This window comes from Bos javanicus, chromosome X (genome assembly GCF_032452875.1).
Source record: "Bos javanicus breed banteng chromosome X, ARS-OSU_banteng_1.0, whole genome shotgun sequence".
In the NCBI taxonomy this organism is placed as follows: domain Eukaryota; kingdom Metazoa; phylum Chordata; class Mammalia; order Artiodactyla; family Bovidae; genus Bos; species Bos javanicus.
In genome coordinates this window covers 98,584,276-98,609,721 of record NC_083897.1, presented here as the reverse complement: position 1 = coordinate 98,609,721, position 25,446 = coordinate 98,584,276, and the positions used below count along the sequence as shown (strand labels likewise).

The following is a 25,446-nucleotide window of genomic DNA, read 5'->3' as shown; positions in this document are numbered from 1 at the left end:
ATATAGGCAAAAATAAAAACCAATATCATAGTAATTTTGTTTTGTAACTCTATTATATATATATATATATATATCTTCTATATAATTAAAACATAATAGCATAAAATAATATTAGATCTATGTTTTGGGCACATACTTATAAAGGTACAATTAGTCACACTGATAGCATAGAATGTGCAGAGTTGTATAGGATCAGAGTTTTTGCCTGTGATTGAAAATTAGTTGGTGGCAATCCATATTAGATTATTATAACTTTAGGATATTATATATGATCTCCATGATAACCACAAAGAAAATACCTATAGAATATACACAAAAAGAAATGAGAATTCATCAAAGCGTGTCATTACTAAAATCAGTTAAACACAAAATCAGACAGTAATGGAGAAAACAAGGGTCAAAAAAGCTACAAGAAATTTAGAAAACATCTTAAGAGCAAGTTGCAGAAGTAAGTCCTTCCTTTTCAGTGAATGTGAAAGTGAAAGTCGCTCAGTCATGTCCGACTCTTTGCGACGCCAAGGCCTGTACAATCAATGGAATTCTCTAGACCAGAATACTGGAGTGGGTAGTTGTTCCCTTCCCCAGGGGATCTTCCCAATCCAGGGATTGAACGCAGGACTCCCACATTGTAGACAGAATTCTTTACCAGCTGAGCCACCAGGGAAGCCCTTCAGTAGTTACATCAAATGTAAATAGATTAAACTCTCCAATCAAAGGCAGAGATTGGAAGAATAGATTTTTTTTTTTTTAATGGCACAAATATATGCCATCTAAAAGAAACTCTAAAATTTAAATACACAAATAGATGGAAACTAAAAGAATGGAAAAAACACTCCATTCAAATAATAACCAAAGCAGAGATGGATTGACTACACTAGTATGACAAAATATTCTTATAGATGAATTGTGCCCCTCTCCAAAGCAAATTCATCTTGAAAGTCTCAACCCCAATGTTTGGAGATAAAGCCTGTAAGAATATTTAAAAAGTTAAGTGAAGTCATAGGGTGGAACCTTAATTTGATGGGACTAGGGTCCTTATAAAAAAGGAAGAAACAGCAAGGACCACACTCTATCTTAATGTACAGAGTAAAGGCCATGGAGGATGCAGCAAGAGGGCAGTCATCTACAAGCCAGGAAGAGAGTTCTCACAGAAACCAGCCCTAGTGGAATCTTGGTCTTGGACTTCTAGCTTCCAGAACTGTGAGAAAATTATTTTTTCCTCCTTAAGACACCAACCTATGGTATTTTGTTATAGTAACCTGAGCTAATAGATACCTTAAAAAACTGCTACAAAAGACAAAGAACATTACATATTGATTTAAATGATCAATTTTCCTCAAATATATACCTATAAATACCTATAAATGCATATGTGTCAAACATCACAGGTTCCACAATATATGAAGTGAATAGCAAATTGAAATGAAGGGAGAAAAAACAGTCTTACATTAATAGAGACTTCAATATTTTGGTTTTATTAATGGATAAAAAAACTAGATATAAGATCAATAAGGAATAAATGATTGAATAATGAATCAATTGGACATTACAGACATATAGAGAATACTCTACCCAATGACAGTGCAATAAATACTTTATTCAAGTGGACATTCTCCAGGACAGCCAATGATAGTAGACCACAAAACAAACCTTACAGGGACTAAGACGTTTTGAAAGATTGAAACTATATAAATTATCTCTTCTAATCACAATAGAAGGAAACTAGAAAATAATAACAGAAAAAAATTCATAAATATGTGGAAATTAAGCAATACACTCTTTAAAAAACCTTGAAACAGGAAATTAGAAAACCCTCTGAGAAAAATGAAAAAGAAAACAATTTATGTGACACAATTTAAAAGTACTAAGACAGGAAATTTATACCTGTAAATTCATATACTAAAAAAGAAAGTCTCAAATCAATAATTAAACTATACATATAAAAGGAACTTGAAAAACAAAAAGCAATGTTAAATCAATGCTAGGAGAAAAAAAATGAATAAATAGTGGAGCAGAGAAGAACAAAAGACAAAATTGAAAATAAAATTTTTAAAGTTCTTTGAAATAGCAAAGAAAATTGACAAATCTTTAGATATATTGGCCAAGAAAAATAAGAGGAGATCAAGATGATAGAGTAGGAGAAAGCAGAGTTCACCTTTCTCTATGAACTCATGAAAAATGCATCAATATGTCTATCAATTCTCACTGAAATTAAGCTGGAGACTGGCAGAAAGACACACAACCAAGGCTGTAAGAAAGATCCACAGAAAGTCAAATAGGACAAAAACAGAAATGATCATATCAGCACCTGCAGCCCTAAGATGGGCACAGAAGTGAAGGTGGATTATATGAGCTTGGAAATCCTCCCTGTGGAATGAACAGTTTGAATTACATATTGGGCTCCCTAGATCTATGGTCCACACAGGGAAGATGAATCCACTTAGCCGTTTTGAAAACCAATGGTACTAAGGGCAGATCTGTAAGAAACCTAGACTCTATTGTTCATAAAGAATACTCACACACTTGCTTACTCCAGAAACAAAGAAAAGTAGATTAAAACTACCCAGGACTCCAGCTTGGTTCTCTCAACTGCCCTAGCATGTACCTCAACTCGAGCCCAGTGCATTCTGCCACCCTAAGTACTCTATGGCACAATTAAACACTAGGGAAAAATAGCCACAGCCAGGAAGAGTGTATAGTTTTAGGGGTCAAAGCCAGCTTAGACCTGCCATCGCAACTGGGCAAGGCAAAGGTAGCCATTACTCATGGAAGCAGCAGATTTAGAGTGGTCTGGAACTCTGGTGCCAGGACTGCTTTAGCAATATCATGACAGATACCACATGCTGGCTCCAGCCCCACTTTCTCTGGCTCTAACCCCTTCTATGGTGTGGGTTCCAATGATGGGAGGAGAGAGAACACATATTTAGAAGGAACAGAACTAGTTTAGACTCAACTCTCAAGACTTCTGCTCTAGCAACTTGGGCCTCAATCCCACTCTCAATAGGGTGGTGTTGACCACTGAGCAAAGGAGAAGACCCAGCTCACACCTGATTCTGGCTCTAGACACTTCATCTCCAGCCTCACCTCCTACCAATGTGCCAACTGCCACAACGTGGGGGAAGATACAACTCATGCTTACATAAAATACAGGTCTCCCACCAAAATCACTGGGCACACACAGAGTGTATAGGATGCTGCCACACAAAGCCAGTCCTTCAAGACTGGGATAGGTAACTGTTTCATCTAATTTCACAGAAAGTTAAGCAAAATAACAAGACAGAGGAATGTGTTTCAAATGAAAGAATATGAAGAAAAACTAAAAATTAGTGAAACAGATAAATAATTTACCATATGAAGATTTCAAAGCATTAGTAATAAAATGATAACTGAATTATGGAACAGATGAAGAGATGAACACAGTGAGAATTCTAACAAGGAAATAAATATGAAAAAGAAGTCAGAACAGAATAATTCATTAACTGAAGTGAAACATACACTAGTGGGAATTAACAGCAGATTATGTGATACAGAAGATCACATAAGCAATTTGAAAGACAGAATAAAATAAATCACCCAAACAGAACAGTAAAAAATAATAATTTAAAAAGTAAGAACAATTTGAGGGATCTTTAGAACAGCATCAAGCCTACCAGCATTCTCATTATATGTGTCCCAGAAGGAAAGAGAAATGGGTTGAAAATGCATTTGATAAAATTATGGCTACAAACTTATTAAACCTAAATTAAAATAAACATATATCCATGTGGAGGAAGAACAGGATGTCAAACAATGTGAACTCAAAGAGACATTGTTTGGAATCCTCGGTTCTGCTTTTGCTGCAAACACTGTTTTAAGAGCAGTTTACATCTGGGAAGCAAGAAAAAACTTGAAATAAATTACCTTGCTGGCAGTTTAAAAAAATGGAAAAAAAAGAGAAGAAGCAAGATCCAAAGTAAGCAGAAGGAAAGAGTAATAATGATCAGAAAGGAAATAAACAAAATAGAGCTCAAAAAGACAATGGGGAAAAAAAAAAGATGAGTCCTTATCCAGGATCACAAAGAAGAAAAGAGAAATGACCCAAATTAAAAGAAAAAAGTAAGAAATTAAAGAGGAAAAATAACAGATATCACAGTTATACAAAAATAAAGAGAATGCTATTAACAGTTTTATGTCCAGAAAATTGAACACCTTAGAAGAAATGGAAAAATTTCTAGAAACAGAAGAACTGCCAAGACTGAATCAAGAAGACTGAACACTTGATTAGATCAGTCACTTGTAGGGAAATTGAACTTGTAATAAAAAGTTCCCAGCTCACAAAACTATGGGACTAGATGGGATTCCCTGGTAGCTCAGCTGGTAAAGAATCCTCTTGCAATGCAGGGGACCCTGGTTCAATTCCTAGGTCAGGAAGATTCACTGGAGAAGGGATAGGCTACCCAGTCCAGTATTCTTGGGCTTCCCTGGTGGCTCAGCTGGTAAAGAATCTGCCTGAATGCAGGAGACCTGAGTTCAATATCTGGGTTAGGAAGATCCCCTGGAGAAGGGAACAGCTACCCACTCCAGTATTATAGCCTGGAAAATTCCATGGACTATATAGTCCACAGGGTCGCAAGAGTCGGACACGACTGAGCAACTTTCACTTTTATATGGCTTCACAAGGAATTCTACCAAACATTTAAAGAAGTAATAATACATAACCTTCAAAAACTATTCAAAAATTTGAAGGGGATGGAAAGTCCCACATTTATTCTACAAGGCCATCATTATCCTAATAGCAAAAGTATAGAAAATTATAGGCAAATATCTTTGATGAATACAGATGTAAAAATCCTCAGCAAAATATTAGCAAACCAAACTGAAACATACATAAAAAGGGGCATACAACACAATCAAGTTAGAAATATTCAAGGTCACAAAGATGGTTCAACATCTGCAAATCAATCAGTGTGATACACCACATGATTATATAAAGAAATGCAGAAAGAGATTTAACAAAATTCAACATTCATTCATGATAAAATTTCTCATCAAAGTGGGTATAGAGGGAATGTATCACAGCATAATAAAGGCAACACAACTAACATTATGCACAACAGTGAAAAGCTGAAAATGTTTTCTAGATTCAGACACAAGACCAGGATTCCCAGTCCCACCACTTACATTTAACACAGTATTGGAGGTCCTAGCCACAGTAATTAGAAAAGAAAAATAAGTAAATAGCACCCCAATATGAAGAGAAGTGAAACAGTATCTATTTACAGGTGACATGATACATTATATAGAAAACTCTGAAGTCTCCACACAAAATCTACTCGAACTATGAAATTAACTCAGTAGAGTTTCAGGATACAAGATTAATATACTGAAATCTATTATTTTTCTATATACAAATAATGAAATATCAGAAACAGAAAGATTTCTTTAAAAATCTTGTTTAATGTCACACAAAAAGAACAAGACATTTGGGAATTAACCAAGTAGGTCAAAGACCTATATGCTAAAAACTATAAAATATTCATAAAGGAAAATAAAGATAATACAAAGAAGTGAGAAGATGGCTTGTGCTCTTGTATCAGAAGAATATTGTGAAAATGGCATAACTACCTAAATGAACCTACAGATGTAATGCAATCCCTATTAAAATATGCATGATATTTTTTCCACAAGACTAGAACAAATTATTCCAAAATTCATTTGGAACCAAAAAGGAACAAAAATAGGCAATGCAATCTTGATTTAAAAAAAAACAAAAGACAGTATGGTACTGGCACAAAGACAGAAATATTGATCAATGGAATAAAATAGAAAGCCCAGAGATAAATCCACGCACATATGGACACCTTATCTTTGACAAAGGAGGCAAGAATATACAATGGATTAAAGACAATCTCTTTAACAAGTGGTGCTGGGAAATCTGGTCAACCACTTGTAAAAGAATGAAACTAGACCACTTTCTAACACCATACACAAAAATAAACTCAAAATGGATTAAAGATCTAAATGTAAGACCAGAAACTATAAAACTCCTAGAGGAGAACATAAGCAAAACACTCTCTGACATACATCACAGCAGGATCCTCTATGACCCACCTCCCAGAATATTGGAAATAAAAGCAAAAATAAACAAATGGGACCTAATTAACCTTAAAAGCTTCTGCACATCAAAGGAAACTATTAGCAAGGTGAAAAGACAGCCTTCAGAATGGGAGAAAATAATAGCAAATGAAGCAACCGAAAAACAACTAATCTCAAAAATATACAAGCAACTCCTACAGCTCAACTCCAGAAAAATAAATGACCCAATCAAAAAATGGGCCAAAGAACTAAATAGACATTTCTCCAAAGAAGACATACAGAGGGCTAACAAACACATGAAAAGATGCTCAACATCACTCATTATCAGAGAAATGCAAATCAAAACCACTATGAGGTACCATTTCACACCAGTCAGAATGGCTGCGATCCAAAAGTCTACAAATAATAAATGCTGGAGAGGGTGTGGAGAAAAGGGAAGCCTCTTACACTGTTGGTGGGAATGCAAACTAGTACAGCCACTATGGAGAACAGTGTGGAGATTCCTTAAAAAACTGGAAATAGAACTGCCTTATGATCCAGCAATCCCACTGCTGGGCATACACACTGAGGAAACCAGAAGGGAAAGAGACACGTGTACCCCAATGTTCATCGCAGCACTGTTTATAATAGCCAGGACATGGAAGCAACCTAGTTGTCCATCAGCAGATGAATGGATAAGAAAGCAGTGGTACATATACACATTGGAGTATTACTCAGCCATTAAAAAGAAAACATTTGAATCAGTTCTAATGAGGTGGATGAAACTGGAGCCTATTATACAGAGTGAAGTAAGCCAGAAGGAAAAACATCAATACAGTATACTAACGCATATATATGGAATTTAGAAAGATGGTAACAATAACCCGGTGTATGAGACAGCAAAAGAGACACTGATGTATAGAACAGTCTTATGGACTCTGTGGGAGAGAGAGAGGGTGGGAAGATTTGGGAGAATGACATTGAAACATGTAAAATATCATGTAAGAAACGAGTTGCCAGTCCAGGTTCGATGCATGATACTGGATGCTTGGGGCTAGTGCACTGGGACGACCCAGAGGGATGGTATGGGGAGGGAGGAGGGAGGAGGGTTTAGGATGGGGAACACATGTATACCTGTGGCGGATTCATTTTGATATTTGGCAAAACTAATACAATTATGTAAAGTTTAAAAATAAAATTAAAAAAAAAAAAAAGAACAAAGCTGGAGGGATCAACTTTCCCATCTTCAGACTACACTGCAAAGCTAACACTATTTTTTTACAGAAAAGCATAGTACTAGCATAAAAACAAATACATAGATCAATGTAACAGAATAGAGACCCCAGAATGAATACATGCACCTCTAGTCAATTAATGTATGACAAATGAGGCAAGGATAAACAATAGAGAAAAGACAGTCCCATCATTAATGACTCCTGTGAAAACTAGACAATTATATTTTAAATAATTAGAGATTAGAACATTCCCTCATGCCATATTAAAAAAAAAAAACCTTCAAAGTGTGTTAAAAACATAAAGGTAGACTTGAAACCATAAAACTCTTAGAATAGAACATAGGTAGAACACTGTTTGACATAAACTGTAGTAATATTTTTGGTACCTGTCTTCTAAAGCAAAAGAAATAAAAGCAAAATTAAATAAATTTTGTTGTTTTTCAGTTGCTGAGTTGCATCTGACTCTGTGACCTCATGGACTACAACACTCCAGGCTCCTCTGTCCTTCACTCCAAGACTTTGCTCAGATTCATGTCTATTGAGGTAGTGATGCTATCTAACCATCTCATCCGCTGTCCTCCCCTTCTTCTTTTACCTTCAATCTTTCCCAGCATCATAGTATTTTCTAATGTGTCATCTCTTTGCATCAAGTGCCCAAAGCATTGGAGCTTCAACTTCTGCATCAGTCCTTCCAATGAATATTCACAGTTGATTTCCTTTAGGATTGACTGGTTTGATCTCCTTGCAGTGCAAAGGATTCTCAAGAGTCTTCTCCAGCACTAAATTGGAAACCATCAATTCTTTCCACTCAGCCTTCTTCATGGTCCAACTCTCACATCTGTACATGACTACTGGAAAATCCATAGCTTTGACTATATGGACCTTTGTTGGCAAAGTGATGTCTCTGCTTTTTAATGCACTATGTTTGTCAGCTTTTCTTCCAAGGAGTAGGCGTCTTTTAATTTTGTGGCTGCAGTCACAAACTGTACAGATTCTGGAGCTCACGAAAATAAAACCTGTCACTGTTTCCACTTTCCCTCCATCTATTTGCCATGAAGTGATGGGACCGGATGCTATATCTTCGTTTTTTGAATATTAAGCTTTAAGCCAGCATAGTTTTTCTTCGCTTTCTGTCATTAGAGTGGTAATATCTGCATATATGAGGTTGTTGATACTTCTCCCAGCAATCTTTATTCCAGCTTGTGAGTCAACCAGCCAGATATCTCACATGATGTACTCTGCTTATAAGTAAGCAGGGTGATAATATACAGCCTTGATGTACCCCTTTCTGAATTTTGAACCACTCCGTTGTTTCAGGTCTGATTCTCACTGTTGCTTCTTGACCTGCATACAGGTTTCTCAGGAGGAAGGTAAGGTGATCTGATATTCCCATCTCTTTAAGAATTTTCCAGTCTGTCGTGATCCACACAGTCAAGGGCTTCAGCATAGTCAATGAAGGAGAAGTATATATTTTATGGAATTCTCTTGCTTTTTCTATGATCCAACTAAGGTTTGAAATTTGATCTCTGGTTTCTCTGCCTTTTCTAAACCCAGATTGTACTTCTGGAAGTTCCCAGTTCAGTTACTGTAGAAGCCTAGTTTGAAGGATTTTGAGCATTACCTCGCTAGTATATGAAATTGGCACAGTTGTATGGTACTTTGAACATATTTTGGCATTGTCTTTCTTTGAGATTGGAATGAAAACTGACCTCCAGTTCTGTGGGCATTGCTGAGTTTTCCAAATTTGCTGGCATATTGAGTGCAGCACTTCAACAACATCATCTTTTAGGATTTGAAATAGCTCAGCTGGAACTCCATAACCACCACAAACTTTGCTCTAGGTAATGCTTCCTAAAGCCCACTTAACTTCATACTCCTGGATGTCTGCCTCTAGAAGAGAGACCATACAATTGTGGTTATCTGGGTCATTGAGAATTTTTCTGTATGGGCCTTCTGTGTATTCATGCCAACTCTTCTTCATCTCTTCTACTTCTGTTAGTTTCTTGTGGTTCTTACCTTTGATCTCTCCTTTTCTCAGCTATTTGTAAGGCCTCCTCAGACAACCATTTTGCATTTTTTTTCCTTTGAAAGTTTTGGTCACCACCTCCTGTACAATGTTGTGAACCTCTGTCCATAGTTCTTCAGGCACTCTGTGTGTGTGTGCATGCTACGTTGCTTCAGTCATATCAGACTCTGTGAAACCCCATGGACTCTAGTCTGCCAGGCTCTACTGTCCATGGGATTCTCCAGGTAAGAATATTGGAGTGGGTTGCCATGCCCTCCTTCAGGGAATCTTCCTGACCCAGGGATCAAACCCGTGTCTCTTATGCCTCCTGCATTGGCAGGTGATTTCTTTACCACTAGCCCCACCTGTAGAGAATGCAATGGCACCCCACTCCAGTACTCTTGCTTGGGAAATCCCATGGACGGAGGAGCCTGGCAGGCTGCAGTCCATAGGGTTGCTAAGAGTCGGACACAACTGAGTGACTTCACTGTCACCTTTCACTTTCATGCATTAGAGAAGGAAATGGTAACCCACTCCGGTGTTCTTGCCTGGAGAATCCCAGGGATGGCGGAGCCTGGCGGGCTGCCGTCTATGGGGTTGCACAGAGTCAGACACGACTGAAGCGACTTAGCAGCAGCAGAAGCAGCAGCAGCCCCACCTGGGAAGCCCTCAGACACTTTGTCTACCGTATCTAATCCTTTGAATCTATTTATCACCTCCACTAGGTAATTATAAGGGATTTGATTTAGGTTATATCTGAATGGCCTAGTGGTTTTCCCGACTTTCTTCAATTTAAGCCTGAATTTTGCAATAAGGAGCTCATGATCTAAGCCACAGTCAGATACAGGTCTTGTTTTTGCTCACTATATAGAGCTTCTCCATTTTCTGATGCAAAGAATATATTATAATCAATCTGATTTCGATATTAACCATCTAGTGATGTCCATGAATAGAATGGCCTCTCTTGTTATTGGAAGAGATTGTTTGCTATGACCAGTGTTTTCTCTTGACAAAATGCTATTAGCTTTTGCCCTGCTTAATTTTGTACTCCAAGGCCAAACTTGCCCGTTACTCCAGGTATGTACTGATTTCCTACTTCTGCATTCCAATCCCCTAAGATGAAAGGACATCTTTTTTTTTTTTTTGGTGTTAGTTCTAGAAGGTCTTGTAAGTCTTCATAGAACCATTCAGTTTCAGCTTTTTCAGCATTAGTGGTTGGGGCATAGACTTGGATTACTGAGATGTTGATTGATTTGCCTTGGAAACGAACTGAGATCCTTCTGTTGTTTTTGAGATTGCACCCAAGTACTGCATTCTGAACACTTCTGTTGACTGTGAGGGCTACTCCATTTTCTTCTGAGGGTTTCTTACCCACAGTAGTAGATGTACTGATCATCTGAATTAAATTCACCCATCCCTGTCCATTTTAGTTCACTGATTTTAGTTCATTTAGTTTAGTTAGCGAACATTTTAGTTCACTGATTCCTAAAATGTCGATGTTCACTCTTGCCATCTCCTGTTTGACCACTTCCAATTTAACTTGATTCATGGACTTAACATTCCAGGTTCCTATGCAATATTGTTCTTTACAGCATCACACTTTACTTTCACCAGTCATATCCACAACTTGGTATCATTTCCACTTTGGCTCAGCCTCTTCATTCCTTCTGGAGCTCTTCCTTTGCTCTTCCCCAGTAGCATATTGGACACCTACTGATCTGGGTGGGCCCATCTTCTGATGTCATATCTTTGTCCCTTTTCATACTGTTAATGGGGTTCTCAACACAAGAATATTGAAGTGGTTTGCCATTCCCATCTCCAGTGAACCATGTTTTCTCAGAATTCTCCACCATGTCCATTCTTCTAGGGTGGCCCTCCATGGCATGGCTCATAGCTTCATGGAGTTACACAAGGCTGTGATCCATATGTTCATTTTGGTTGGCTTTCTGTGATTGTGGTTTTCGTTCTGGAGGCTGCAAGATTGTAGTTCTTGCTTCTTCTCTCTGTCCTCTGATGGATGAGATGAGGATAAGAGGCTTTTCCCATCTTCAAAACTTCTCTATTGCATGTTCCAGGACAGTGGAATATAATGACCAAGAGACACATGGACCAGTTCACAAAGCTGTAGTTTTGCCTGACTCCCAAAGAGGCATCTCCAAGTGTTGGCTGCAATTTTGTTAAGTCAAAGAACATGAGGAAGGGAGGATAAGAGATGTGGGGAGAGAAATGAAGTAATTGTCCTAGATGGTGAAACAGATGAAGAGGACCAACATTTATTAACAGTTCAGCCATAATGCCCTACACTCTGCTTGGAATATTATCCTTGCTTCTCCTTACACACCCTACAAAGGTTTGCACTGGCCCACATCAGTGGGAAGTGATTTCTACTTCCTCTTATTTTCTGAATATTAAGATCACACAGGTTATAACTTAACTATCATTTGCTGCTCCAAAAGTGCAGTGAGGAAGTCTTAGATGTGAAGAATTCTGGGCTAGGGTCCTTGCCCCTCTGACCTTCCCTACAATCTCTTTTCACCAATCCTGAGTCTCTCCTCCCCTCTACAACATTGCCTGGTCCAAGGCTAAGCACATAGCTGACCCTCAATAAATGCTGACTGTTTAAAAGTTAGTCTTACTATTTCCCATCCTGCTCTCCTTTTTACCCTAACACAACTCCAACCTTCAACCTTCCATAGGTTCATCTCTGCATAAGGGAAAGAGTTTGAGTAGCTCATTCCTACCTTTGCAAAGTAATTTACATTTGCAGGCTTCTGTCACAGGAATAGCATGGGCTCAGACAGAGCAGCTGTTTCTCCACCACAGAGTCTTAAGACTGGCCAACCGGCCTGTATTACTTTGATGCATAACATTCAGGGGGGAAAAAACAAAAGACAGTAATAGGAAAAACTTTTTCCTATGATTCTAAGCTGAGATACATCATGACCCCAGGTTATAACATTCATTCTTGACTCAGCCAAAAGGAAGTTGGCACACCAAATTCTAGTTATAGGCAAGAGAAGATTAGTGCAGAAAACTCTGTCCCATTCATTACCAAGGGTCAAGCCAAAGGTTCAGCAAAATGCTCCACTTCCTCTTAGATTCATTATTAGATTAGTGATCTCTCTCACATCCCAAGCCTAGGAAGGTAAAGAGCCTCAGAGTTCTGGGGAGGGAGATATACTGAGAGGTGAGGAGAGGATCTCAACCCAGGGAAAATCAGTCTATGTTTCACATATGTAACCCATTGTTTCTTTCTGGGGAACAGTGAATGGCCCAGCCAACTCTGTCTTGAACTAAGGGACAAGTGATCACAGCAAAGCTTGAAATGAGAATGACATGCAGAGAGTAAGCTTATATTCTGGATGATAGCTCCCATACACCCCTAAGGTAGTAAGAGTCTTGTGAATTTGCCTATATATAAGGATTTTTAAGCCTTTATATAACTAAATACAGAGGACTTCTGAAGATACTGCAGCTTCTCAGTCTACAGCTAAAATTCTCTGGCTTATGTGTCAACTTATAACAGCCTAAAGGCAGCTCTAGTGCCAGTACCAAGCAAAAACCTTTACTCTGTGGAAGGCTTACTACCCAGGCAATTTATATATCCTGCTCTTACCTCACCCTTTTGACCAAGTATCCGCTGTCCTTAGGGGATTAGAATTCTATAACTAGGAATGACAGACCTATGAGGGCCTTTAGAAATAACTTGGTTCCATTCCTCATGGCTCAGTAGTGAAACTAAACTCCAGAGGGTTCAGGGACTTGTCCATGGAGACATAGCAAGAGAGTGGAATAGCCAGTACTAGAACTTTTGACTCTTAATCCAGTGCTTTCTTCATACTACCACACTGCTTCTTTCATGACAGAATTAATAACAGCTAACATTTATTGTGGGATTACTCTGTGTAAGGCCCTGTTCCAAGTGCTTTACTGCATAAATTCATTTAATTCTCATAATAAGGTGATGAGGTGGTTACTATTATCCTGGTTAACAGAATAATAACCTGATGACAGAGAAAAATCTGCTCTATTTATTCCCTGTGAAGTCGGATTTGAACTGTGGTGTTGGAGAAGAGAGTCCCTTGGATAGCGGGGATCAAACCTGTCAATTATAAAGGAAATCAGTCCTGAATATTCATGGAAGGATTGATGCTGAAGCTGAAGCTCTAGTACTTTGGCCACCTGATATGAAGAATTGACTCATTGGAAAAGACCCTGATGCCGGAAAAGGTTGAAGGCAGGAGGAGAAGGGAACAACAGAAAATGATATGGTTGGATGGCATCACAGACTTGATGGACATTAGTTTGAGCAAGGTCTGGGGAGTTGGTGATGGACAGGGAAGCCTGGCATGCTGCAGTCCACGGGATCACAAAGAGTCAGACATGGTTGAGTGACTGAACAGAACTGAACTATGAAGTGTGAATGGGGGCCAGAAGCCAGAAAGGTCCACCAATGATAGCCAAACACTGCTATCAGAGAGGAAGAACTATCCTGTGAGAGGATGGGGTGGGAAAAGATGGCTGTAAATCAATCAGTACACCTTAGTATGAATTAATCACAGGACATTTCCTAAAATCTAGCTGAGATCAAATGGCATAGAAGAAATTGGGTTTTAACTGAGGGGAGGAACAGAAGGGAAGGGAAGAGAGAAAAGACAGGAAATTGTCGAGCTACGGCACTTGGGAGCTAAGGGCAAGGGGATGAAGCAAATGAAGTGGGCAATTAGAATACCCTGAAGATGGACACTATGCCCCACACTCACCCATATTAACCCCTTATTTCCTGTAATCAGGCTCTCAGGACTCATGAGGTCTACTGTTTTCCATACCAGAAAAAAATACATTAAAATAAACACACACACACACACACACACACACACACACACACACACACACTATAAAAGGAGGCCCAGTAATCAAAGTTGGGGATGGGAAGAGCAGAGACTCCAGACACAGGGCCTAGTGCTTTCCCATCAGCCCTTTGTCTACTTTTGCAGATGGAGAAGGCCACAAGGCACCTATCTTCCAACCTTGGAGAGCAATATGAGTACAGCCCGTTTCCTGCTCAGGATTCTGTCAGAATCCAAGACAGATAAGCAGGGAAACTCCTCCCACCAGCCCCTGTTCTGCTCCAGAAACCCATTCCCACTGTCCTGATTATCAGCTCTTCTCTGAAACCCTAGCTGACTCATTTCACCTGACCCTCCTCCCAAGTCTTATCCCCCTGGCTCTTTCTCATTTTGCTCCACAGGAATAAAAATGGTAAAACTAACAAAAAGAAAAGCAAATGTGCCTTCATCACTGGTTTGGGGCTAGGAAAAAAGTGATGGAAGCTGTTGACTAAAATCAGACTTCAAGATTATCTGACTTCAACAATGTTCATGACCCAGTTTCTTTAGCCTACATTATCTTGTCCTCTAACCCTACCCCCAACTCCCAACAACCCCCCATCACCAGGGACAGGAAGAACAGAGTACTAACTATATAAACTCTCCCACTTCTAGCTTCAAGGTCCTCAGCCCGAGGGTCCAAACTTCCCTACCCATCTTCATCTTCCAACATCCCAATTCTCTTGACCTCCTGTACCCCAGTCTAGCTTGCAGAATGGTAGTTATGAAAGCATCAAGATATCAACAAACAGGTTGGGGGGATGGGTAAGCAAGGAAAAAGTGAACAAATGGCTTGTTTAAGGGGGCCTAATTCTGGGAGACCAGAGATAGTCTGGGGTAATGGTACTCTGATCACTGCTTCTGATGAGCTATTATGAATAATTTCCCTCTCATTCAGATCGAAGCTGTGAAGGCACAGGGATAAAGAGCACTTCAAAACTTCATAATTTTACCTTTGTGAGTGCCTGCATCACTCACTGATTTTCATCCCACCTTCCCTCCCCCATCTCTCTTTCTTCTTTTCTTCCCCTTTTGTTTCTCTCCTCAGTCAATACTTGGATTGAAATATACTTGGGAGGAATTTCAAAATGTTGACTACAGTTTTTCACTCCTTGTTCTTTTTTAAATCAGGAAAATGCCATTCTGAAACAGAACAAACTGTGGTGTCTTGTTTGCAAATGGTCATTAATGAGCTTTTCTGGAGCTCAGTTACATTTTATTTGAGGGTGGTCCTCAATTAGGTTTATTAGGATTCAGTTACCTAATAAATGGATGGAAAAAATAGGATAAATAGGCTAGTTTAGAAGGATGCCTTGGGAGCTAGACTGAGAGCTTGGCTTTAGGTGTTAGGCAAGGGCCAGTACTGTCTGCTTGTGTGTCCAAAAGCCAGGCGTGACTTCAGATATCAACTGTAAGCTAATCGAAGCTAGCTGTAAGCTTTGAGAATCAAACTAGGGGAATGGATAGTGAACCTTCGTAGGCTACTTGTTTCACTGATGCTGCTCTTCCCACTCATAACCCAAAAGGTCATGGTCAAGGGGGCTTCCAAAAAGCACTTGGGAACTCAGGCTGTGCCTTCCTTCCTTCTTCCATTGGCCATTGCCCCCACAGCCCTCAACTGTGGCATTAATAATGGTGTTGGTATCTAAGAACAAGCTCCTAAAATAGCCAGTCCTAGGAGACAGGCCACAGATCCTGGCAGAAAACTGGAGACAGTAAAGACCCTGGGAAAGAAGTGTGAGAGAAGTTCAGATAGGAATATCTGGAATATATCTATCCGAATAGATTCATTACCACCATGTTTTGCAGTGATGGTAGAGCCACTAGAGAGGCAGAATCAAAAACATCAGAACTCAAAGAATTTTGGAGATTATTTAGCTTAGTCTAGACCATCTCTTGGGTACTAACACAGAAGATAATCTAAGAGCCCAAGGAGTTCCACTGGGAGCATACTGGGCTTCCATGGAATACATCTTTGCTGAAAATCACAAATCTAGTCTAATCAAGTTGTATAGATGACAAACCAAAGCCAAGAAAGAGCAAGGTACTTGTCAAAAGTAACACCTCGAACTCAGGTCTCCTGACTCAACCCCACAAGAATCAGAAATACTTCAAACTTATGTAGTATTTTAGTTCTTTTTAAACTGTATGTTTTTATTTCCACAGATCATATAATTTGCTCCTTCCTATGGCAAAATAGGTATTATTTTCCCATTGTTTGACCAATGAGAACCTGAAGCTCAGAGTGTGTTAGCAGTCTGTCCAAGATGACATAACAAAGTAGCTTTAGCCACATTACATTCAGATTGACTTTGGCAAATTAGCAGTGCCCAAAGTGTTAACAGCTTAGAAATAGCTCTGCGATTCCCACCCATAGCCTCCATCACTAAGCTATACTTCTTACATCATCTGTCTCAGAGAAAGGACATCAGTCAGCACTAAAAACGTTCCAAGTTGTTTTATCCTTCCATATGCCTCTATTGCACTCCACCCCAAAATCTTCAGATACACCAAGAATGCCAAGGCAGATGTGGAAATTCCTTTCTTTAGGTATATGGGTTTGCACTTATTTTCAGGCTAAATTCATCTGTTTCTTAATTTTTTGAACATCTAATGTTTAAGGCCCTTAAAGAAAAAGAAAACAGAAAATATAATACTTTTTTATGCATGTAGCTAATTAAATAGTATAATAGCTAGTTCAGGTGTGGAGCATGGGGAAGAGGAAGGAGAGAGTGAGAGAGGCTGAAACTTCAGAGAAGAGTGTACATTTCCTCTAAAGTACATGCATTTTGAAGGAATGGACTTTGGGATGACCATGTGGAAGAGGCATTAAAAGATAAACAAAATTTAGTCATGTGGAGATGGGAGGAGTAAAAAATATTTCAGATGGAAGGCCTGAGGAAAAAAAAGAGGATACAATTTTTGGTGTGCATATGAAGAAAAGCAAGTTGCTAAATTTGGCTGAATTCAGGAGTTTTAAACTAGAGTAGAAGGGATAGCAATAGAGAGGCAGTTTGTTGTCAGAGTTAGACTTAAGGCTAAAGAGCTTGGACTATATTCTGCATTGTGGGACTGTTGACATCATCAGATTTGTTTTAAGCAGGAGAGTGATGCCATCATATTTGTTTTTAAACAAATTGTCCAGGAGAGAAATTATGACAGCTTGAGGATGAAAATAGTGAGATGGGTTGAAAGGAAGGAATTTTCAATCAGCCAAATTATGTTTTTGGAAAAACTCTGAGTTCTGCAAGATCATCACTGTATAAGACATATTACAAAATAAAGAGCTTTCACAGATCCACGAGCAAAATATGAACAAGTTACCACAGACAAATGAGCACTAATATGAAAAGAAAATTTATAGAAAAGAAATATAAATGGCTAAGTGTATTTTTATATACTTAACCTCTGCAGTAGTAAGGAATATGTAAATGGCTCAAAAAACCATATTTCATTTGTACAATGTACAGAATTTGAAAGATGACTTAATGAATGTATAGAAAGAGGGATATGTGATAAAGCAAATACAGTTAAATGTTAATGGTAGTATCTAGGTAGTGGATATATGGGTGTTCACTGTATAATTCTTTCAACTTATCTGTATGTTTGAAAATATCCATAATGAAATATTGGAGGGGAGGGGCAGAATTTTAAAGCATAACTCTTTTGGCACAACAATTTCATTTCTAGGAATCTACCTTACAGACATAGATGTTCACATGTACATAATAAATAACCAAAGAGGTATCCTGAAGCCTTATGTGTCATAGGAAAGAATTGGAAATCATTTAGCTATACATCAGAAGAAATATTAAAATACACTATGGTATACCCATACTATGAAATATGTAGCTGTTTTTAAAAATGAGGTAGATCCATATACTGAAATGAGATGTCCAAAATATATTGTGAAGTCAAAAATGCAAATTACTGACTCAGCTATAAAGTGTGATCCATTTAAATTTAAAAGCAAAACTATTAGGTTGATATGGATGTATATAGTTTTGGATACATATAGAAAAAAGGATTAGAAGAATACACAGAAAATTGTGAACTATATTTACCTCTGGGAGGAAAATATGGATGTAAGGAGCTTTTCCTTCTTATTCTGTGTACTTTTATATAGTTTGAATTGTCTGCAATATGACTGTTGACTGGGGCTTCCCAGGTGGCGTGTGTGCTAAGTCGCTTGAGTTGTATTCATCTCTGTGAGTCCCTATGGACGGTAGCCTGCCAGGCTCCTCTGTCGATGGGATTCTCTAGACATGGATACTGGAGCGGACTTCCATGCCCTGCTCCAGGTGCTCTTCCCAACCCAGGGATCCAGGGATCGAACCTGCATCTCTTATATCTTCTGCATTGGCAGAAGGATTCTTTACCACTAGTGCAACCAATAAGAAAGTGACACTAGTGGTAAAAGAATTTGCCTGTCAATGCAGGAGATGCAAGAGAAGCAGGTTCTATCCCTGGGTTGGGAAGATCTCCTGGAAAAAGAAATGGCACCCCACTCCATTATTCTTGCCTGGGAAAATTCAATGGGCAGAAGAGCCTGGGGGGGTGGGTAGGGCAGACTACAGTCCATGGGGCCACAAATGGGCACAACTGAGTGATTGAGCACATAGCACTTTTAACTGTACATTACTTATTTCCCCTGATATTTTATTTATCTGTTTGCCATTCATTTATCTTTGATTTAGCATCCATTTATTAATTATTCATTTATCTACTTATTAATCCATCTATCCATTTTTGATTGAAGTCTTTTTGTAAAGTTTTTTTTTTTAATTTTTACAATATTGTGTTGGTTTTTGCCGTACAACAATGCAAATCAGCCATAATTATACATACACCCCCTCCCTCCCTGGCTTCCCTCCCTTGCCCCCATCCCATCCATTGTTGTGTAGCATAGAGCCCAGTCTGGCACTGTATTTTCTTATCTTTTGATGCATTTCAAAGTAAGTTGCAGAATTACTCTTATGTTTTAAAATTCATAAAAGACAAAAGATATTATTGACATTGACTATAAAGACTTAGCAGTTAAGTCAACTGGGACAAGGTTGTATATGTTGGATTCTAGGAAAGAGAAGATGACGATGGCTCTGAGGTTCACTGTGTAAACACAAGGCAAAGAGCCCAAAAGCTCCCTTCTGTAAGAAATAGGAAAAAAAAAAGGCCCAATGTGCCAGGTGCTAAGGGCAGAGCAATGGTCACTCGAAATCTGAAAAAGAATTGTTGGTAGAGGATGGAAAAGGAAGTGGATTTGAGAAAGGAAATATCCTAAGAATTCAGCTCAATGACACTCCTTCTGACCTTCCTCTAACAAGGACAAGGAGTCCCAGTCTGCAATACAAAGATTCTTTTGTAAGCCTTAGGTTCACAATGAATCCCAGTTTTATAACTTCAAATCTGGACAGTCTCTCTGGATTCATCCATGGGGGATAGAAATTATATATCTTTCCTAGCTCTTTAGAGCTAGAAAGGACCTAAAGACTCACTGAGGCCGAACTCTCCCACTTCCACAAGTAACAGTGGAAAAAGTGAGGCTCAGAGAGGGAAAGAAACTCGATTAAACTAAAGTCTCCTGACTCCCAGGCAAAAGTTCTTTCCATCTCTGTAGCAGGATTGGCTAGGCTTCTTCAATATCACCAGACCACATCAGAAACCTGGATCTACTCTTGATTCCACCAGTGGTTTCCAAAATCTTTTTCTGGACAGGATATACCATTAAATCAAGTCACATGATCTCAAAAAGTCTGTCTTCCCTTGCCCTTCTCCAAGTCTCCACTGTGCCCTATGTCCTTCAGCCTCAGTCAGACAGTGAGGATTACACTCAGCCCATCAGTGTCATCCTCCATCCCTCAGCAGCCAACAAGGCTGACCACCCTCACTCCTAGCGAAGGGCCAGACCATATGCAGTTCATTGGAAGCCATCTTAAGGATGGCTCACTCCACCCCCATGGTGTTTCTTCTCCATTGTCATTAAGAGGTACTGTCTACCATTAGACAGGGAAGCACTGCCATTCCTTGAACTTCTGAGTAGAATGAAGATTGGGCAAGGCATAGTTTTTTATGGGAGACTACACAATGTCACAGGTGTTTGTTCACTGGCACTGCCCAGCTCAAAAACCAAGCGTGGCTGCAAGCTGCTAATTTTGCCTTTCCAGGAGCAGGTACAAACTGTCAGTCTAGTGCTCAAGGGCTCCGTTTGCAACCCCAATTTCTATTTTCCTTTTTTGGATCAGCAGTCACACTAGCCATTAGCTGTCAGTTCCTTCAAGCTAGGCTTCAACAGTATGTGAAGTGAGAACTTTCATATGTACAAGCTGGATTTAGAAAAGGCAGAGGAACCAGAAATCGATGCCAACATCTGCTGGATCATAGAAAAAGCTAGAGAATTCTAGAAAAACATCTACTTCTGTTTCATTGACTATGCTAAAGCCTTTGACTGTGTATATCACAACAAACTGTGGAAAATTCTTAAAGACATGGGGATACCAGACTACCTTACCTGCCTCCTGCAAAACCTGTATGCAGGTCAAGAACAAGAAGCAACAGTTAGAACTAAACATAGAACAACAGATTGGTTCCAAATTGGGAAAGGAGAATGTCAAGGCTGTATCTTGTCATCCTGCTTGTTTAACTTATATGCAGAGTACATCATGTGAAATGCTGGGCTGGATAAATCACAAGATGGAATTGAGATTGCTGGGAGAAATATCAATAACCTCAGACAAGCAGATGATACCACCCTTATGGCAAAAAAGTGAAGAAGAACTAAAGAGCCTCTTGATGAAAGTGAAAGAGGAGAGTGAAAAAGTGACTTAAGACTCAACATTCAAAAAACTAAGATCATGGCATTCGGTCCCATCATGTCATGGCAAACAGACAGGGAAACAATGGAAACAGTGACAGACTTTATTTTCTTGGGCTCCAAAATCATTGTATACGATGACTGCAGCCATGAAATTAAAAGATGCTTGCTCCTTGGAAGTAAAGCAATGACAAACTTAGTGTATTAAAAAGCAGAGACATTACTTTGCCAACAAAGGACCATATAGTCAAAGCTATGGTTTTTCCAGTAGCCATGTACAGATGAGAGAGCTGGACAGTAAAAAAGGCTGAGCACCAAAGAACTGATGCCTTCAAACTCTGATGCTGGAGAAGACTCCTGAGACTCCCTTGGACATCGAGGAAATCAAACCAGTCAATCCTAAAGGAAATCAACTCTGAATATTCAGTGGAAGGTCTGATGCTGAAGTTGAAGCTCCAATAGGTTGGCCACCTGATGTGAAGAGCTGACTCGGAAAAGACTCTGATGCTGGGAAATATTGAAGGCAGGCAGAGAAGAGGATGATGACAGAGGATGAGATGGTTGAATGGCATCACTGAATCAATGGACATGAGTTTGAGCAAGCTCCGGGAGATTGTGAAGGACAGGGAAGCCTGGTGTGCTGCAGTCCATGGGGTTGCAAAGAGTAGGACACAACTGAGCAACTGAACAACAACAACATATCCATGAAGGCACATATGTTTTTCATGTGTCCAGGAATTTTGTCCCAGTTTCTGCTATCTTCCTCTGTTAGTGTAAGCCCTACCCAGAGCACTTCAAGGCCCACCACAAATGCCTCTTGAGGACCCACCCAAACCAGAAATTCTCATCTAATACCAGAAAGTCTTAAAGTTTCAGGCCTCAGAAGGTGGGCTGACCTGCCTTAAGTGCCCAGCCAAGATTAGAATCTAAGGCTCCCAAATTTCTAACCTAGTGTATTTTTATGGCTCCACATGATTTCTGTCTTTTCTGTACACCCCCCTCAAAGCAACATTCTGCCTTATAATATGGTCTGTGATCCTTGTACCTGCCTTTCCCATAAATGACTTGAAGCTCTCTAAGGGCAAGAGCCTATTTCATCCATTACTCTCTGTCCTCATCTCCATTTGCTCAGTACAATGTACCACACCAGCAGATGCTCTGCGTTTTTGCATAACAAGACAGAGCAATTGCCTTTGCAGTGACTAAAAAGCAATGCAGTTGTCATTGGACAATCTAAGCAACATCAAAGGAGGCCCTGAGTTTTTACTCTTCAGAGACCTTGGCTGTTGGGAAACACTACAGCCATTCAAAGTGTATCTGTTGGATGGACATTAGAGTCACACCTCAGCCAGTGAAAGAAGGGAGAGGCATTTTAGTTCCTTTAGGGATCCATCTTCAAGATGTTGTGGAGATCCAATTCTACAACTCCTGTAAATTCAAGAGTGCAAAAAACTAAAGCCCATTTTTTTTACAATTTTATTTTTACTGGTCAAAGGGATTTTTTTTCAGGTAACCCAGTGAAGTCTAATTCTCTGACTTTAAAGAAGAGGGACTTGAAGTCCAGAGAGATGATGGTATTTCTCTAAAGTCACGGCATGAATGAATGATTGACTCTCCCAATATCTTGTACAAGCCTTTTTCAGCCCCAGCAAATGAATAGATGGTTGTCACAAACCTCGTCTTAAGAACAGAAAGAGCTGCAGCCTAGACGAACAGAGACTCTGTTACTTCCTGGCATTCCATTTTATCATTGGACATATCCAAACCTTGCTAAGTGTTAAATGGGATAATTTATGTAAAGAAGTGAAAATGAAAGTGAAGTCGCTCAGTCGTGTCCGACTCTTTGTGACCCTGCGGACTGTAACCTACCAGGTTCCTCTGTCCATGGGACTCTCCAGGCAAGAATACTGGAGTGGGTTGCCATTTCCTTCTCCAGGGGATCTTCCCGACCCAGGAATTAAACCGCGGTGTCCCGCCTTGCAGGTGGACATTTTAACCTCTGAGCCACCAGGGAATTTATGTAAAGCACTTAGCAAATTGCCTGATACACAATAAAAATACTCCTCCCTCCCTGTTAGAATGAAGTTCCTTTATAGTAAGCTTAATTCTGCCTCCTGGTGGTTTCCACTCTGTTGAAATCTGACCCATCCTAGGTTCTCCTGTCTAGAGACACTTAGGACAAATAATCCTTTTCCACATGACAGCTTTGAAGGCATTTGAAGAGAGCACCCTTGCTCTACTTCCCTTCCTTCAAAATGGTTCACTGCAAGACTATCCTTCACCCACTCAGATTTCATCTTCCTGCAAATAGGGGGACTAAGGTTGGCCTCATTTTCCACAAAATCATTACATTTATAATGAGAGGTTGTCATTTGGTCTCTGCCTGGAGAATTGGGCCAACAGAAGTGCACTTACCTTGTGGCCTCAAGCCCCTTACAACACAAGCAAAGGCTGAACTGAGCACAACACCCCAAGGTGGCCAAGTGTTGAAGTGTTCGGTCCTCAGGTGAGCCAGTAGCTTCACACTGCCACTGGTAGCTTCCCCAACACTGTCCTTGGCTCCTTACCTCCCCCATCTCTCTTCCTCATTTCCCCATCCCATTCCCACAGTAGAACTCAGCTACCCTACATCCCTAAATCTGTAGGCTCAATTGTTGAACCATGTAAACTGTTAAGCCTTGAGTCGCGCCAGGCAGGTGCTCCTGCTCAACTACCTATCTTGGCATGCCCCAGTGGTCCCTGCAGGCTCCCCAGGTAGCCCTTGTCTCGAGCATTTTCCCCAAGCTGGTGGCAAAAGTGGACCTTTGCCCTGGCGGGCACAAGACACTAGTTCTGCAGAGAGCCTACAGTGGGAGTTACCTTGCAAGCATTGAGTGGTTGAAGCGCTCCGTTGGACGACTGGACCTAGAGGTGGATGGGTCCTCACCTAGGTTGCGCTCCTTTCGCCACGGTCAGGCCCGGAATAGAGCGGCAGGCTGGATGGAGGGTTCCCGTCCCTCGTAGCCAGGAGTTGGACTGACCACTGATGAGCAGCAGGGCTAGGGGGCCGGCAGAGGATAGCACAGAGGCAGCTTCGGAAGGGGCGCCGCTGAGGAGGGAGCGCTGCTGGTCGCCGCCTAGGCAGCCCAAAAGAGAGAATCAGCCACCGGTTTCTGTGACAGCCCCTGGCCCCCAGCTGAGCCTCGCTTGTAGGCCGCAGTCGCTCTCAGCAGGTTACCCGCACGCCCGAGAGCTCTGGCGGAGGTGCCTGCGGCGTCAGCTAGGGGTCAAGGAGGTTTGAATTCAACTGAGCCTCTCCTGGCGCTGCTGCTCGCCAGCTACTGGGCGTCAGGACGGCGGGTTCCTCGGGTCACAATTGGCGGAAGACGGAGCCTTAGAGGCGAGTAAAGTGAGTAGGAGTGGTAGGGAGGGGCCCCAATCCTGAAGTTCAGATCGGAACTCTGCTGCCTGCACGGAGAAGGCTGGCTGAAGGCCAACGCACACTCCCTCCCAGGGGCGGACTTGGGCGGCCTAGATACTCTAGGGGGTGGAGGCGGAGGTACCGGAGCTAGGGTGAGCGGCAGAGCGTCAAACTCGCTGCTCGCTAACGCCACCCACCTCCCCGCCCTGCCGTGTGCTTGGGTCGCGAAGACTGACTTGGTCCACCAATACCTGACGTAACACAAACATTTCATTAGCCAAATGGCTGACCTCTCTGGAGCCAAAGTCTGGGAGGGCAGAGTAAGGAGGGATCCTCCCCTTTCCAGGCCCCTCTGAGAGGCCGCCAGAGACTCCTACGGTGCACCACACCCTGGCCTGGAGTCCCCATCTCATGGCTCAGGGAGGCCCAGCGATTTGTGAGGGAAGGGGAGGGTGGGGTGGGATGGCGCGACGGACTGTCGACAACCTTTTCCTGGATCCATTCAATCCGCTACTCGAAGTTTCCTGGCAATTACAACATCCCCAGGAGGGCAGATTCCCCGCCTGTTAATCATGGTGTGCATTTTTAAACCACCTCCCCCCTATCTTTTTGAAAATTTAGCTGGCATGCTTCCAGCCTACAAGCTTGGGATGGTTGGGAAAAGACACAGCTCCACAGCTCAAGTGCGGTGGGCAGGAGGACTTGAATGTTGCTTTCCTTCAGCTCTCACCAGATGTGTACTAGAACACGAAGGAACATTGCCTCTTAGATATCCCACCTCCTGGCTGAGGAAACCTACATTTGAGCCCTTGCTTGCTAGGTGGAAGGAACTGACTTCAGAATTTTTCCGGAGGGCTTAGTGAACACACCTCTGTTTTTAAATAGAGAAGTTAAGCTAATCAACCCAGAAATTATACTAATGAATCTGTATAACATGCCTCAAGCGGGGTGGGGGGGCGGGGTGGACTCACATGAATCACTTCAGCACTCTAAAAACATCAGTGTTCAATGGAGGGAATTGTGTAAGGCAGCACTCCTCTGGAAACGATTTT

General features: G+C 40.8%; 1 protein-coding gene across 6 annotated transcripts in view; it reads right to left on the bottom strand.

The window, feature by feature from the left end:
• ARHGEF9 (Cdc42 guanine nucleotide exchange factor 9) overlaps positions 1-24,416 on the bottom strand; it is a 426,609-nt gene extending 402,193 nt beyond the window's left edge. For 4 of the 6 annotated variants that reach the window (XM_061410327.1, XM_061410326.1, XM_061410329.1 and 1 more), the window contains exon 1: positions 23,854-24,416. The gene's annotated coding sequence lies outside the window, so the exon portion shown is untranslated. The remainder of the gene's footprint in view (positions 1-23,853) is intronic. The other 2 variants (XM_061410328.1, XM_061410330.1) reach the window with 2 other exon arrangements.
• Positions 24,417-25,446: the final 1,030 nt, after the last annotated feature.